This window comes from Anser cygnoides, chromosome 11 (assembly GCF_040182565.1).
Source record: "Anser cygnoides isolate HZ-2024a breed goose chromosome 11, Taihu_goose_T2T_genome, whole genome shotgun sequence".
Taxonomy (NCBI): Eukaryota; Metazoa; Chordata; class Aves; order Anseriformes; family Anatidae; genus Anser; species Anser cygnoides.
The window spans coordinates 4,040,489-4,055,730 of record NC_089883.1 but is presented as its reverse complement, the minus strand read 5'-3'; the positions used below and the strand labels follow the sequence as shown (position 1 = coordinate 4,055,730).

At 42.9% G+C, this 15,242-nt stretch overlaps 1 long non-coding RNA gene across 1 annotated transcript; it reads left to right on the top strand.

Moving 5' to 3' along the window:
* Positions 1-215: 215 nt before the first annotated feature.
* On the top strand, positions 216-15,025 carry LOC125184332 (uncharacterized). The gene is made up of 4 exons (XR_007168198.2): positions 216-802; positions 10,677-10,905; positions 11,628-12,199; positions 12,913-15,025. It is a non-coding gene; the product is annotated as an uncharacterized lncRNA (long non-coding RNA).
* Positions 15,026-15,242: the final 217 nt, after the last annotated feature.

Genomic DNA, 15,242 nt, shown 5'->3' with positions numbered 1-15,242 from the left:
ATTTAACCTGTGTATCACAAAAGTTTTCTTTCTCACTTATGCTTTTTTTTGTAAAATTCAGTATTTATAATTACTGAAACAAAGAGCACTTTGAATTACAACATGAACTGTATATTTAAAAAAAAAAAAGGTTATAAAGGAGTCTTTTTTGTTGGATTTTTGTGTGTGTGTGTGTAAGGAAATTTACTGGAACATTCATTTCTGTTAAAGAGGAAGCTTGCTCTATGTGGACAATAAAGATGTTAAGATCAGGATGAATGTCTATGGGAGATAATAGTGAATAAAAAAATGTACCAGCCCAGTACTCACATTTTCCAGGAACTGCAAGAACTCAGTTCTGGGTCGTGTTTTAAATCTAAGCCCCATTGTTCCTGACTGGGTTCTGAGTCTATCAGAAAGACTTCTTCTTTGTTCCTTTGAGCAGCTTCAATCTGAAGCATGTGAAGTGTTCTCATATTTTAAGCAAAATTTTTAAGATGCGTGTGTATTTACATGCTACATCTGGAAGAGTGGAAAGCGAAGCATCTCTTTACTAGTTCCTGTTGAATGTTAGCACGGTGCGTTGACACTGGCAAAAGTAATTTGACCTACAATGAGCGTGTATGTGGGGGATGGCCAGAAGTTATCAATGGTACGTGATGTGTGCCATTAATATATTGCTCCTCTTGTGCCAGGGAACATGCCTTGTGAGGCAATGCAGCGCCAGCGAGAGCTTCACCTCAGGCATCCTGATAGTGCGGCGTGTCTTGTGGCGATGCTGACTGCGCAGGCTGACACCATTTGTTCTTCTGAGGGTTACAAGGTGGGTGAAAACACTTCTTTTTTTTCCTCCCATTGGTGCTCTTGCAGTTTGTAGCAATAATCATACATTTGCTCTCTCAGGACCGGAATTTAGCCGTGCACTTTTACAGGTGAATGCCCTAACCCGGAGCTACAGAATTGCTTTTCCTCCTTTTCTCTGTTTCTCAGTCACTGTTTAGTTTTTGTTTTTATCTTCTTTTTACAAAGCAAATTGCACTTGAGTCATGAAGTGCTGAGGTGACCCACCCTCTGACGTTTTGGCATTCACCCTGACTGCCAGGAGGAGCCTGGTAAACTGTTTCTTGCTCACAGAGAATTTGCCAGCAGGTGAAATTACTCTGCTTCTAAGAGAAGATATTTGGAAATGCCATTGCTCACCTTTTTAATACCCACCAGTCAAACTTCCCTTTCAAAATTCCCACATAAGGTCTCCTGTCCCAGTCCAGCACCCAGCTTCTGCCTCTGTGTCAATGTGGCTGCGCTTGTTCTCCAGTGTATCTGAAACAGTCTCTTATATCATGAACTACAAAAGTCCCAAATTCCCGTGTCACGCTGCGTTTGCAGCCTGACTGCTATTGACAGATTATTAATCTGTGAGAGGGCTGTGACAATACAGCCTGGCAAAAATTAGCTTGAAACGTACTCAGGAGCTCGTTGCCATCAGCAAACCTGGGGTCTGTAGGAGGTCATTGTCAGCAGCACGCGGGGTGAAGCCATCCAGTGCAATCATGTTAGTGCTCGCGCGGAGCATGAACTCCTGAGAGGAGACTTGGCATTGGCTTCTTCTCAAGGGCGATTGTTGGCGCAGCTTGTGAACAGGCAGCCTGCCAGCGAGACGGGCAGAGCTGCGGACAGCTAATAGACCGTGTGTGTGTGTGCAGGGAAGGCAAGATGCACAGCTGGGCGACTGGAAAGAGATTTCTATAAACTTCTGCTCTGAGGGGTGAGAGTATATTCAGGCGATGCCAATCCGTGGAGTAATGAAATGATTTCTGGCAGCTAAGACAGGTTCTTGGGCCTGCTGAATTTGACAGAATGCTGTGGGGGAGAGCTGGAGATGTCATGGTTAATGAGTATGGAAATTATATCGGTAGCTTGGCCATCTAGGTTTTAAGCGTTGTCAATCTATAGCATACAATACTTGTCGCATGTTTTCTGGCTGACTAGTTTAAGGCACAAATGCAGACAGACTCTCTGTAATGAGTTGCGATGTACAGACAGCAAGCTGTTGATAGCAGAGCAGAAATCTTGGCTTCTCATCTCAACAAGTTAGGTTCAAATTAATCAAAAAAGATGGTGGCCAGGAGAGGGAGAGGGGTTGTTTGCTTTTGTTTGCACATCTGTTTTTCACCTGACAAACTGAATTCCCTGTGATTTCTGTCTCTCTCTTAGGCCCTCAGGAGTATCGTCTTAATGACTCTCTTTTCAGCTCTGTGTGCCCTCTAGCTCATGAGCTATGCATTCCTCTTACCCAGCTCATCTTTGCATCCTTGAGTGTATTTAGAATTTGCACCACAAATACTGGGTTAAAGCAAAACTGATTTACTGTAAACATGTTGTCACTCATCCTTTCAGTTCAGAAAGGGATAATTACTCAAACTCTAAGACAGAGGTGTCCTGTATCTTTTAGCTGGTGTATGGAAAGAATACTCCTTGAGTCTAATGAGTTTGTGGCTCTTGCAGACATCCAAGTGAGCCTTGCTGTCTCCAGGAGAGCCAGAAAGTCACTCTGGGAAGGCAGAGTGTGGAATCTGACACTACCATGTAATTGAGGAAAAAGAGGCCATATGAATTATTTATGAGCAGCAGGCTGGGCTTAATGTTAACAAGGGAGAAGAAAGTGGCTTCAAAATGCTGGCTTTCTGCTCCTCCCTGTAAGAAAGACTAGTATTTTAAATTGCTTGCATTTTAGAGCAGGAGGGAGACAGAGCTGCTATTTATACCGTGCCTTATTTCACGTCTATGGTGTTGTACAAGGTTGAGGGAGAGGCAGGGACTGCCCTAAGGAGTGTGTGCTCTGTTCGCTCAAACCGTGGCAAAGATGTGTCATGCACATGCCCTGTAACTAGCTAATCCTGATCTGCTCCAGGCAAAAGGTTTCACTGCAGGAGAGAAGCAAGCAGAATCACTACTGCTTTGGCATTTCCACTGGGCAGGGACCGTTCTAAAAGCTGATGAGTTGGCTTTGAATCCCTTTATCCAGCAGATGCCTCAGCCACTGTCCAGCTCTGGAGTCAGATGAGCTGAGATTGGGGCTTTCGTCCTGTTATGGATCCCCCACCAGCAGGGTCTGTCCTGCCTGGTGCTGGGGTACATGTCGGAACTGGCACGAGCAGCACAGCTCAGGCAGTTAGGAAGCCTCACCTCAATCACACAGATGTGCTGGGGTTTTGTTTCTTAGCTGTTTACTCATGATTTTCTGGAGAAATCTGGCCTGGCTGCCTGGTGTCAGGTTTTGCTCTTAATAATGGCAACGTGTGATTATTGCCAGTGAAAAATACCATGTTCCGGAGAGCTCTGGCTGCTGAGCTGCCTCGTTTCTTCAGAAAACAGTGTGGGCTGAGGCAGGGCAAGTCCCTCCCTGTGGAGGGATCACCTGCCTTGTGGGGTGAGTGTTGCAGCTCGTGGCTGCATTACAGTCACGCCTACGGGCAGTGCTTGGACTCTTGCTGGATCTGTTTCCAGAGGAGCTCATCCACTGAAGACCCCACCACAAAGGGCGAAGGCTCTTCTCCCACCCAGCAGATTTAAATGATGCTGCTGGTGGCTGAAATCGTACCCTGCTTGGGCTGGCGTCCATGTTCTACGTGTTTGTGTTGCCACCCTGGCACCCAACACTAATCCACAAGCTGCTATTTCCAAAAGTTGTATCCTGTTGTTTTCTGTAGGTTCCCCAAAGGTAAATAAATGACTCCTCGTTCCCTTTGTAAGGCTGCTAGCTTCTCCTGTCACCATTTCTGCATTACAGCCTGTTGTCCTTCCTATGGCAGAAAATTCAGGCGCTAGTTTTGCACCTTCACTGCTTCTTGGTGTGGTCCAGAGCAAACAGTGCTTTGTTTCTGGGAAGAAAATCAGCCCAGTGGGGTAAGGTGAGAATATCTAGGCCTCTGTAAAAGTCAGGAGGCAGAAAGTGAGCACTACTGCACTGGAACTGATGGGGGGAAAAAGTACTCTGTTCCTTGATTTCCAACACTTGGCTCATTGATTCTTCTCTGGTTTCAATCAGCAGTTACTGCTTTTCCTTAATCCAGGTCTGTAAATACTTAGTGGAGTAGGTTCTTTACAGAAATACCCCTGAGAAATCTCAGCAACGGGGAGGAGAGCTGAACAACACGAAGATCTTACCTGTGGCCCAGAACGAATGTGTTAAAGCAGGGAATTGCTATTTCTAATAGGCCTCACTTGAAAGTCACTTTGCAGACAGGTTTGTGGCTCCACAGCTTGCGTGTGTGTCCAGAGGGGCCGGCAGACATACCTTTTTTTCCCCTGATATGAAAACAGGAGCACTGTGAAGTTTTCTCTGCCCCCAAGCTTGTTATAGTGAAGGTAAAGGCAGGAGGGAGTAGTGCACAACTGTGTGTTCTTAAAGGAGGGATTGGAGCAGGAGAGGCTGGAGGTGAGGCACAGGGATATGGGGGAGGGAGGGAGCCCGTGTGGGGACTGGTGAGTCACGCATCCTCCAGCAAGAAGCACTGACTCACGGGGAAGATCATCGCCGCTGTTCCCTTTCTGCTAAGGCTGAGGAGCAGCGAATTGATAATCAACTTGACTCTGCAGGCTCCCCCGTTAGAGAGTGAGATGTAAGAGGGTAGAAGCTGGAGACCACAGAAAGCAGCAGTGAGAGGCAGAGGTGAGCGTGGGCAGGTGCAGTGCAAATGCTTGGTGTTTCTGCAGAGGATCCCTGCGGAGCTGGAGGAGAGGATCCCCTGGAGCACGGGCAGGATGTGGAGCAGCAGATCAGTTGCGGTATGCAACAAAGTCTTGGATGCCTGTTAACATTCCCTCCGCAGCAGGTTCGAGGCTCGGGTGCTCTCAGCACTGCTGCTCCCAAGGGGAGGCAAAATCGTTGGAGCCAGCCTATGTAGTGTGCCACCTGGGAGAGCTGCCAGTTCGACCTCCACTGTGAATTCAGGTTGAGTGCAATCAATGCGGGTGTAGTTCTCTGCAGACGCTTGTTAGCTCCTGTCCAGCTCATAATGTATGGCAGGATAAGGAGAGCCATCATTTATTCTGCAGTATCTGCAGATTTCTAAAAGAAAATGTATCTTCTCATTACCTGTGTAATACAGGGTAGCAATTCAGCCTGGGTGGAGGAAGAGACTGAAGGGCCACGTGGTTTTTCCTCCTCTGACAGAGGAAGAAAACTTTGAAAAAGAATCCAAAATGACCCTAACAGCTAATTCACACTCAGATTATTACAGTTTGAAAGAGATATCTTATGGATTAAGCGTAAAAAAGCCCTAATACACAATGTGGCATTCCAGTTAGTTCCAAAGCAGCAATGACTGTCCCGGTTTGTGCAGTGAGCGCTGAGGGCAGGGGCTGTAGCTGCGGTGTACATCCAGTCCCTGACTCGGGGATCACAAAGTGGGATTGCAATTGCAAGTCAGAGCTGCAATTTTCTTTCACTTTACAAGTTTTACATCAGTAATGTGAAGTAATTAATGAACCAGAGCAGTGCTGCAGAAGAAGAATAATTTTAATGTTCTTTTTAAAGATGCTACTAAATCAATGGGGCAGTTTAAAGAGGAATAATGGCTTGCAGATTAGCAAACTAATATGAGAAAGAAGGCATGGTTTCGAGAGAGATCAAATCTCAAGCAAGCAGGTTCTTTGTGATCTGCAGCGTGGGCTTTTGTATGTTTGGCATACACTGGTCAAGGCAGATCTTGCTGACTTCTGGGCCTTGACAAGTTAGTCTGCAATCTTGGTTAGAATTAAACATACCCAGGACTTGGAAACGATACTGAGAGGTTGTAAAGCACAAGCTGCGCTCCTGTTCCACTGTGCAGGAGCAGTATTTTTCCACTCCTGTCGTAGGTCTTCTGACTACCAGCTACATAAACGATGTCTACATGGACTTTTGAAGGCAGATACGAGCTTACTCTGGCTGCTGTCCAAGAGAACCAGAAGCCATGTAGCTGCAGTTTGTGTGCTACATGCCCAAATTACTGTGGCCTGCTGAGAGGCAGGATATTAGCTCGGGCTCAGGGCTGTGGCCAGCTCAGACCATGGGTAAAGCAAATTTTCACTTCTATGCAGAAAAACATGTAGACAAGGATAGCCAACATGCGTAGCAGTTGGAAAGCCATTTTTATTAGCCTAGCCCCTGATGCTCTGGTAAGTTAGCTGACCACATGAAGTTCAGGCAGACACAACTTATTGTGCCTCCTGCCCCAAGCACAAAGAGCAACACCACGTGGTTAGCCTGAGAGCCAGCCAGCTTCTCGGTGGCCAAAGAAAACTGCTTTGTGGGCTTCATCCAGATTGTGTGGGCCTCCAGTTGGCTATCCCTGTTGCAGGCATACCCAGCGTTTCTCTTCTGTTTTGGATGGCAGTGAGTCTTTATGGACTCGTTATTTGAATTCAGTCTTCACTGTCTCTGAGTATCTGCAGGAGCTGAATGTGACACCTGGTGATCCATGCTGAATTCAGAGCCCTAAGGGAGTACATGAACGTGTATGTGTTTGTGTAGTCCAACTTTTAAGTAAGAAGGAAGGCTGCCTCCATTTTGGATGGATATCTGTTTTTTTTCCTCCTAAAGTTTCTCATTATCTTCATTTTGAAGACTGCTTCACTTAAGAGATTTCACCATGTATTATTGTTTAATATTAAGGAAAAAAGCACTCTGTGTACACATTTTTGTGCATATGTGCACATGCTGCATATAATACAAGAATGCAGCTATGTTTCTATGTTATGTACATGCATATAGTTTGGTCTTGCTTACCTTAGAACAATACAGAAAGATATTATGGATCCATGGCAAAAACTAAGAACGCAGCAGAATGTGTACTAGGCAGTACCCTGGTGCAGTGAACCGGGGACCTGTTTTTTCTTTCACTCAAAGCAAGTAGCCTCCCTCTCCTGCTCTTATGTTCCCCCATCTGCAGTATTTATGGAACACTAAAGCATTGTAAAAGCAGGAATTTGAATAAATGTCTCAGCTCCTGGGGACAGAATGACACTTTGAACAGGAAGCTTTAATTGAAACAGACCCATCAGGTGAAATCCTGGCCTTGTTATGGTCAAGGACATAACTTTCACTGACCCTCTGTGGAGTCAGGATTTTTTTCCTATCTTTTAACACTTGCCTTTTCTGAATTTGAGGCATTAGTCCTATAGTGGAACAGATAAGCTAAAAATAGATGGCAGTGTGACCCAAAATAGTTTGACATCCATATCATGGTGCTTATTGTCTGAGAGTACATCTAAGTGACACGTTGATTAATCCCGAACTGAGGAAAATGTGATTCATTGGAAAGAACTGGGATTGTACCAATAATTCAGTACCAGAAGCTCCATGGGCACCGGCTCAATGTGCAATGTTTCCAGCAAAACTTTATTTGCAAGCTGTCAGAATCATCTGCCATTTTCCCAGCTATGTTGGTTCAGTTCTTAGTGGCCTGGACAAAATATTCCAGCCTAGTTCATGTGGACTACTTCACTAAAGCAACTTTTTTGCCTGTCTTTTATCGAAAACAAAACAACTGTGTCAAGTCAGGTTGCTGTGAGCAGCTTTTAAGATAGATGTCGGTAGCACTTAGTGCACAGCTGGGGCCAAAGTGAAGCTGTGTAAGTGCCTGAGCTATTCAGCTGGAAATTACATCTTGTGCAGGAACCTAAATGTCAAGTTCGACAGTCGCCCTCACAGCCAGACCTCTTACAGCTCCCCCTTTCCCGTGGCTCTTCTTCACTTTCCTACAGATGTGTGTTTTCCTTCAGACACAATAAATCATATATGGGAATGCCACAATCCAAAGCAAAGCAAGATGTCACCCAGGACTTCAGATGACGCTTAGCCACATTAACGAGTAAACAGAGCCCACAGGAAAGATGCCTTTTGAAATGCACTGTTTGTGTCAGCAGCGCTAAAACTAACGAACCAAAACAATGAAGGAAAAAAGGGAATCATTGGATGCACCTAAAGCTGTATGGGCTGTGAAGTCAGATCAGAGGAAACCAGCTCAAATCGGTGCAAATCTTTGGGACAGCACATAAATTGTTTTGAGAGTCCAGGACACCTATACTCCCAGCCTCGTGCCAAGAGGAAAGCATTCAAAGAAAGAACAAATGTGGCAATGTGAAGAGGAGGCACCAGGAGTAAATGTGTTTCTAATTTTGGAACCTTCTCACGGCAAATAAGGAAGACTCGAGCCAAAATCTTCAGGACACAGAAGGAAGTTGGATCCGTGACACCATCGCATGGCTCACAAGCAAGCTGGCATGAAGAAAGGGATCAGCTACACATTGTTTAGGAGGAGCCACACGGAGCATGCAGTACAACATGCATCCCCAGGGCTTTTGGAGGCAATGAATATCAGCAGTCAGTGGAGCTGGTCCAAATTTACAGCAATGTAACTGAATGATAATTTCACTCTCGATAATGGAGAAGCAAAAATATGTACCAGAGAAAAGAAACGACTTGCGGTAGGGTGTAGAAATGGTGCTGGGGAACTGATTTGGCTTTGCTTGCTATTGCTGGTTGGTGTTCCTACTACACCCTTCAGTTCTGACTCTTGTAGTAGACACGTTAAAACTAGTTACTCTTACATTAAACTGCTTCTTAGATGATAATCCTCTGAAGCAACCTTTCAGATGACTACCATGATGACAGGAAAACAGCTACAGGTCCTGTGTTCTTGGTTACTCTATGTTGATGCAAACACAAGTGCTTGATCTTGACTTAACAACAGCTGTGGGTTTAGGTTTTCTTCCTTCAGCAATTCCCCAAACAGGTTGCTTGTGTGTATAATTTGGTACTAGAGGCTGAAAAAACATCAATTGTAATAGTGGATTTTTTAAAAGCTAATATTAGAGCTAAGTACATAACACTTCTTCCAAAAAAGCAGGTATGCTCTGGTGGAGGGGTAGTTGAAAGCCATGTCTGTGAGAGCAGCAGTTGATGGCTTAGTTCTGCACGATAAAATAACATTGATTAAGTTCAAGCTCCAATACCTCAGATGTTTGTTGCAACAGAGCAGCAGCTTGGCTGATTGGCAGCTCTGGCTTAGTCGACACGTGTTAACAGAAATTGCTCAATTTACATGGAGCACTTCAATCTGCTCTTTCAGAAGTTTCTGTCCCACATAGGCTAGCATTTCAGCTTTTGAATAAGTGGAGGGCTTATAAGAGTCATTAAATTGCTAAAGCTTCTGCAAATGCTGTAGACCAGATTGCTGACTGAGATGCATAGCATGCATGTGTCACCGCAGATACTTCCCAGATAACGGTACTGATGAGATTTTAATCTGGACAAAGTGCTGGAGGCAACTTTGTTTCCAACACTCAATTATCCAGATAATAGCATATTATTTTTTTCCCCCCGTGTTCAAAATGTGTGGCCTGCTGCAACTGTGCAGTGTGCATACAGTGGTGTTTGGAGTGAGGGGGAAAAAATAACACAGAACAAAACTGAGGTCACAGCAAAGGGCACTTAGTTTGTCCTCTGTGCTGTGGGACTTGTGCTGTGTCCATACCTTGGATAGCTGAGCCAAGGAACCACCATGGGAAATGGCTGTTTCTTCCCACAGGCTGCAGGAGGAGGGCTCCTTACTGGTTCTCAGCAGCCTTATAGGAATATGTTTGAAGCACAGTCTGCTGCTAGGACCATGTGGTATGTTGTATGGGCAAGACTCATTTTATTGTGTATATGCGTCTTGTATCCTCCCTAGTGGGATACTGATCCATAACGGAGTCTTCTCAAGTCTCGCACAACACAAAGAATTCAGAATAGTTTCCCACGGACGTTCTCTGTAAAAGAATTTTTTAGAAGAGCTAACTCAGCCAGGAAATGGAAACTAGTGGACCAAATTCCTTCATTCGAGTCAATCTCTCATTAGTAAAGGATTTGAGAAATTGTCACTTGATGACTAATCCCAGCTCTGCATCCCTAACTTCAGTAACAGTTCCTAGAGATGAAGGGTGAAGCCATTTGAGAAAATCAAGCTTTATTTGCTTTTTATTCGTTAGGGTTCATTTTGCTAGATTGAATTACTAATAACAATAGGGATTCTTAAAATTTATGAAACCTAGGTTTACTTTTCAGTCTCTCTTATCATTTTCTGTTCCTTAATGCTTTTCATCAAGCTCAAGGAATGAAAACAAACTCAGCTGCTTTGTTTGTTCATGATCAACTTTTAGTGGGATCACGTCAGCATTATTGCATAGCTGTTATTAAATGATGGCAGAGTGCAGATTTCTGAGACAAAGCAGAATTACCCATTCTTACCTTCAGCAGTTTACAATTAAAAATGATAAAATATACCGGATCTGCTAGGAGAGCCAGAGAAGGTATTGCTGCATTCACAGCCTCGGGTCCTCTCCCTACATTATCTGCACAGATAGCTGTGAATTTGGCTCACTTTCTTTGTTTATGTGTCAAATTGTATTTGTTGCATGAAGTGAATGCACATGCCCTAGGCAATGCAGAGCACTGGGCATAACTTTTTTGGCTTTTTACGGCTAGTTGAAAGTCTTTCCATTTATGTTAGATTAAGCTCTATTTGATTTAGTTAAGCTAGTGCTGGGTAGCCACTTTTATTCTGGACTAAGAGTGATTTGCGTCAATTTACCTTAAATCCGTTCCTAATTGACTTGCACTGAGCTGAACTAACATCTGATTTATGCCCTCATTATCCCATTTTAACCAACAGCTCAGGCATGCTGTCCAGTTCCAGCAACGTAACGAGTTACCGCACCTCAGCTGGGGCACGGGAACTGCAGCGTGCCTTTCTTTAGCCTGCAGCAAATGTGAGGTTCAGTGTGTCAGCTTAACCTCAGGGGCAAGGAAAAGAAAAGTCGAAACTGGTTGCTTCCATCTGAGATCGCCACAGGCAAAGAGCAAACACACATGGTCAATTACCACGGCTCAGTTGATGCATGGTAAGTTGTCGAGCATGTCAGTACATGAATGATATCACTCATTCATGTATTCAGACCCTGAAAATATCATTTTAAATTGGCTTTACGCAAACAACTGTAACTATGGATATGGACACATGGACAAAAATTAGCGTGGGGATAACAAGTCTTTGTGTCAGCTTTCCCATATGCATACCTGCATGAAATGCCAGGTGGTTTGAGGTAGACTGACCTCTTTTCCCTTGAGGGGAACATATAGCTAAGGCTTGGTAAATCCAAGACCTGGCTTCCATTGTAGTAGTAATTTTAACCTAGTTTAGGACAGTTTAGCTTGGGTGAAGTGCAATAAAACATTTAAACTACTTCAAACTACTAGCTAATCAGGTGTCTAAATAAGTAACTATTGCATGTTTTACTTTGTGTTTAGATGGTGCCATTTTCAGGTCAAATCTTTGTATTAGTAACTTGTCCGTTGACTTCATAGAGCAGTATTATATTGTGAGCAGTGAGTTGTTACATTGCAAACACGATTGAAGAAGCTATGTTTTAGAGTCTAACTTAAAGATGAACTTATATCTTTCTTAAAAAACATTGGGAAAAAAAAGGAACAATAAAAGGCAAATCAACAAGACCAACAATAGAAGAAAACCAACAATCCCAAACTTTCATTCTTCCTCCCAAATCACACCAGTTTTCTTACTGTACCCTGTGGGAGAGCTAAGATGATGTTTGCTCATTTCCAGCTGGGAACACAACAGGATTTGCTAAACTGATCCTAAAGACAGAAGAGTTCCAAACCCAGGAGCAGTCTAGGCCCTATGAAATTATGACTGTGGCCAAGGAAGCACAGGACCAGACACCAAAACTTTGGATCCTTTTCCATTTTTATTCAGTACCGTCATATTAATCTCAGTTAATCTTTCTCTGCTTCCATATAATAAAAGGAAAGACATTTGATTAGGTTATATGAGATGCTTTTTCAGGCAGACTGATTCAACACATGGCTGCAAGACCAGGCATTATCTCGACTAACATGGACACATTTTGAACACTGCTTCTCACTCTATCAGCCACCACCACCTCTGCAGTAATGTGACAGCAAGGGAAAAAGGACGAGAAGGTGATAAAGTTTGCCCACGCAAGCAGAAAAGAACTTTCTGTCCAAAGCCAGCTGGCTTGGCTTGGAAATGAAATGGCATTTTAGCACGAGATGACACGTTTACGCGTGTACTGGAGCTGTGTTTCAAAACACTTGTCCTAGATGCAACAGCAGGGGCTGTGAAGTAGTTTATCATCAAGCAGCTACAGAAAACAGGTGAGCTGTTGGAATGCCAATTTGTCTTCTAAACCGTTTGGCAAATGAAAAAACAATACTCAGAAATAGCAACAAATATGCTGCTGCATTTCATTGTTAGAAGCGGGCTTATTTTTAGTAAAGTTTTGAGAATGTATGCAATAATCCTAAATCACAGCCACAAAAACAGTAAACCCATTAATAAATGGCTGATACTGTTCATTCAGATACAAAACTCAAAAGCGCACATCAGCTGAGCCATGTTAACACCGGTTAAATTTTTAAGGCTTGTTTTCTGAATTAGAGCAAACCTCCAGCATAAGTTCAATGGCACTTATGCCTTTACCTGAAAGTGCCAGAGGGAGCAGGGCAGCTGGTATTTTTTATATACCCTGCATGACACAGACCAATCATCCTAGGTATAAGCCTAAAGAAATCAACGGAAGACAAACCAAAGCCACATTTGTACTTTGGAGCCTTGACACCATTGTAAAATACTAGAAATGCACCTTGCATACTGCCCAAGTTTAAATTTTAAACTTTATTTCAGAAGTCAACTGCTATAAAGGTTTCTTTGCAATACTTTGTATATTATAGCAGATCAGGGCTCTGTATGTGAAATCTGCAAGATCAGGCCAGTAGCATACGTCTTTTCTAATATGCAAGTTGGTCGATGGAGGTTACAGCAAAACAGATGAAATTCCAGAACAATAATCCTTAAACTTACATTTTAGGAGCTGCACTAGCCGATTGCAGCGGGGGCCGAGGATGCTCTGCACAAGTCAGGAGCAACTTACTTGACTTTAAGAGTTCCACAAGCGATTTGTCACTTGAAGAGGCCCCACCAACTTCACATCTACTTTAAAAAGTAGCTCAAAAACTTTTCAGGTATTACAGTCTCCTTTATCTATTTCTGTACCTTTTGTTTCCTGACAGCATGGGATACTGACCACACATACTGCAGTCAAATATAGAAATTAAACTTGCAGAAGAAAGGAGACATTTTCTCTTTAATCTCCTGGAAAAAGTTCTAGACTAAAGCATGGTTCTTAAATTGATAATATCCCTTTAAGAATTTATTTGCCAGGTAATGTTAGAAGAAAAAAGACTTTAGGGTCAGTCTGAACATTAGAAAGGCCCCCTTTAAAATCAATCTAAAGTCTATATTAGAGATGAGCGGTGTTTGAACATGCTTCCAACTGATAAAATACCTTCTAAACCTTAAAAACGCAAATAACTTGAAAATCCTTGTGATTTCGAGTTCTTTGGAAAAAGGACAAGTTCTATCCTAGGAAATATTTAATTGCATAAAAATACTAGTTTAGTGTTTCAATATATGATAGTCATAATATGTGTAAAGCTACAAAATTATTAACAGATGAAGGATTACTTTTTTTGAATATTGTAGTAAATATATTTTAAAGGGGTGAAATGATATAATACCATGGCAAGAGTAAAATACATTTTAATAAAGAAAATATTGAACATAACTATTTTTCTTTAGATCTACTAAGCAATCTGTGTGTTCCCTATAAGATGTCAAACTATACTGTGCATATGTACACTTTGCTTTCTCTATAAATATACATGTGCATGACACATTTCTAAAAGCAGTAAATGAATGCTGGGGAAATACAGAAACAATGAAGTTCCTAAGAGAAGCTTATTTTTTCAAGTTATTAAAAGAAGGTGGTGAGCATTCATGAGGATATGAAAATTTAAAGCCGTCTGCAGGAAACGCTGAAAACCTCTGGTTAAGGCTGCTGCCAAAAAATCTCAGCTATGTTATGTCAGAATGTTTAATTGCAAGCTGCAATTTTAATGAATGGAAAGATATGGCAAAAGCAGGAAGTTTCTGAAGCAACATAGAGCAACCATGAAAATAAAATACCGAAGGTTGTAATCTTGAATGCTGCTGGAAGCAGGAATTTCCATCCACACTCCCGACTCCTTTTCCTACTGTGCAGAATTTGCCAGCTGTCTGGCTGGAGAGAGGTAAGCTGTTCTGGATATCATCTCCTGGGCTCAAGGCAGCACTTGTTATGTCTATGCGAAGAAGTCAACTTCTTTGCATTTGTCATTGTGGGTGTTTACAGAAATGCAGCTTAGGAATAGGGGAGGGAAAGCAAATGTCAGAGTGCATTAAATAACATATTTTCTTAACTTTCCAAGAAGCTTGCTTGCAGCATGATGTTACTATTTATATCAGGTCTCTTAAACCCAGCTGTTGGTTCATGTTAACATGCAGAATGGTGAGAAAAACCCAGCAGAAGAGTGTGAATCCCAGGGAGACTTGTATTCTGTCATTGTGAAGACCTAGAAAATATCACAAGTTTTGCTGAGATACGGATCACCCATGCCGTAAGTGAGGCATGCAATACAAATATTTTCCATGTTCGTCTGTGGTATTAGAAGGCCAGCAGCAAAGCAAAAGGAGAAGTACCAAATGCTGCAACAGGCGCCTTCAGATAGCGTAGTCTGAACCCGAGGCTGGAAAAGTTTGAAAGAGAACTTTTACCTGTAACTCAAAACTAGCAAATATACTGTACACCCACATTACAGCATTCTTAGACAAGCTGTGTCTGATCTAATCTTATGTACCTTGGCCACAAGCTCTGGAAAAACAAATATTCCCAAGGCAATAAGATTACTGAATGCACCATATAACGATGTGGAAATATTAGCGGTTTACAGAGGGCAGTTTATGACATGGATTGAGTGAATTTAATCCATGCATTGTCAGGCAGCTTGGACTTAACTAAACTAAGGAAATCTTTACTTGATTATATCTGTCTTTGGTGGAGCACCAGAGCCAAATAATAGTGTAAGAGCAATACTCCCAACCGCAGAGAGAGGTCATAGGAGTTTGATCCAAGCCAGCATTCGGAGAGGGAAAGTCTGTGTCTGCACTGAAGTGGTTGTTATGGGGTTAACAGGGTTACCCAAAGTGTTCATGGAAAGGAACCATTATCTGCTCCTCTCTGGCTTCCTGCTGTGTAGGTGGGAGTCCCCCCTTCTCACATCCTTTGTTTCAAATGCAAGTTCCCATCCTGAAATGCTGCGA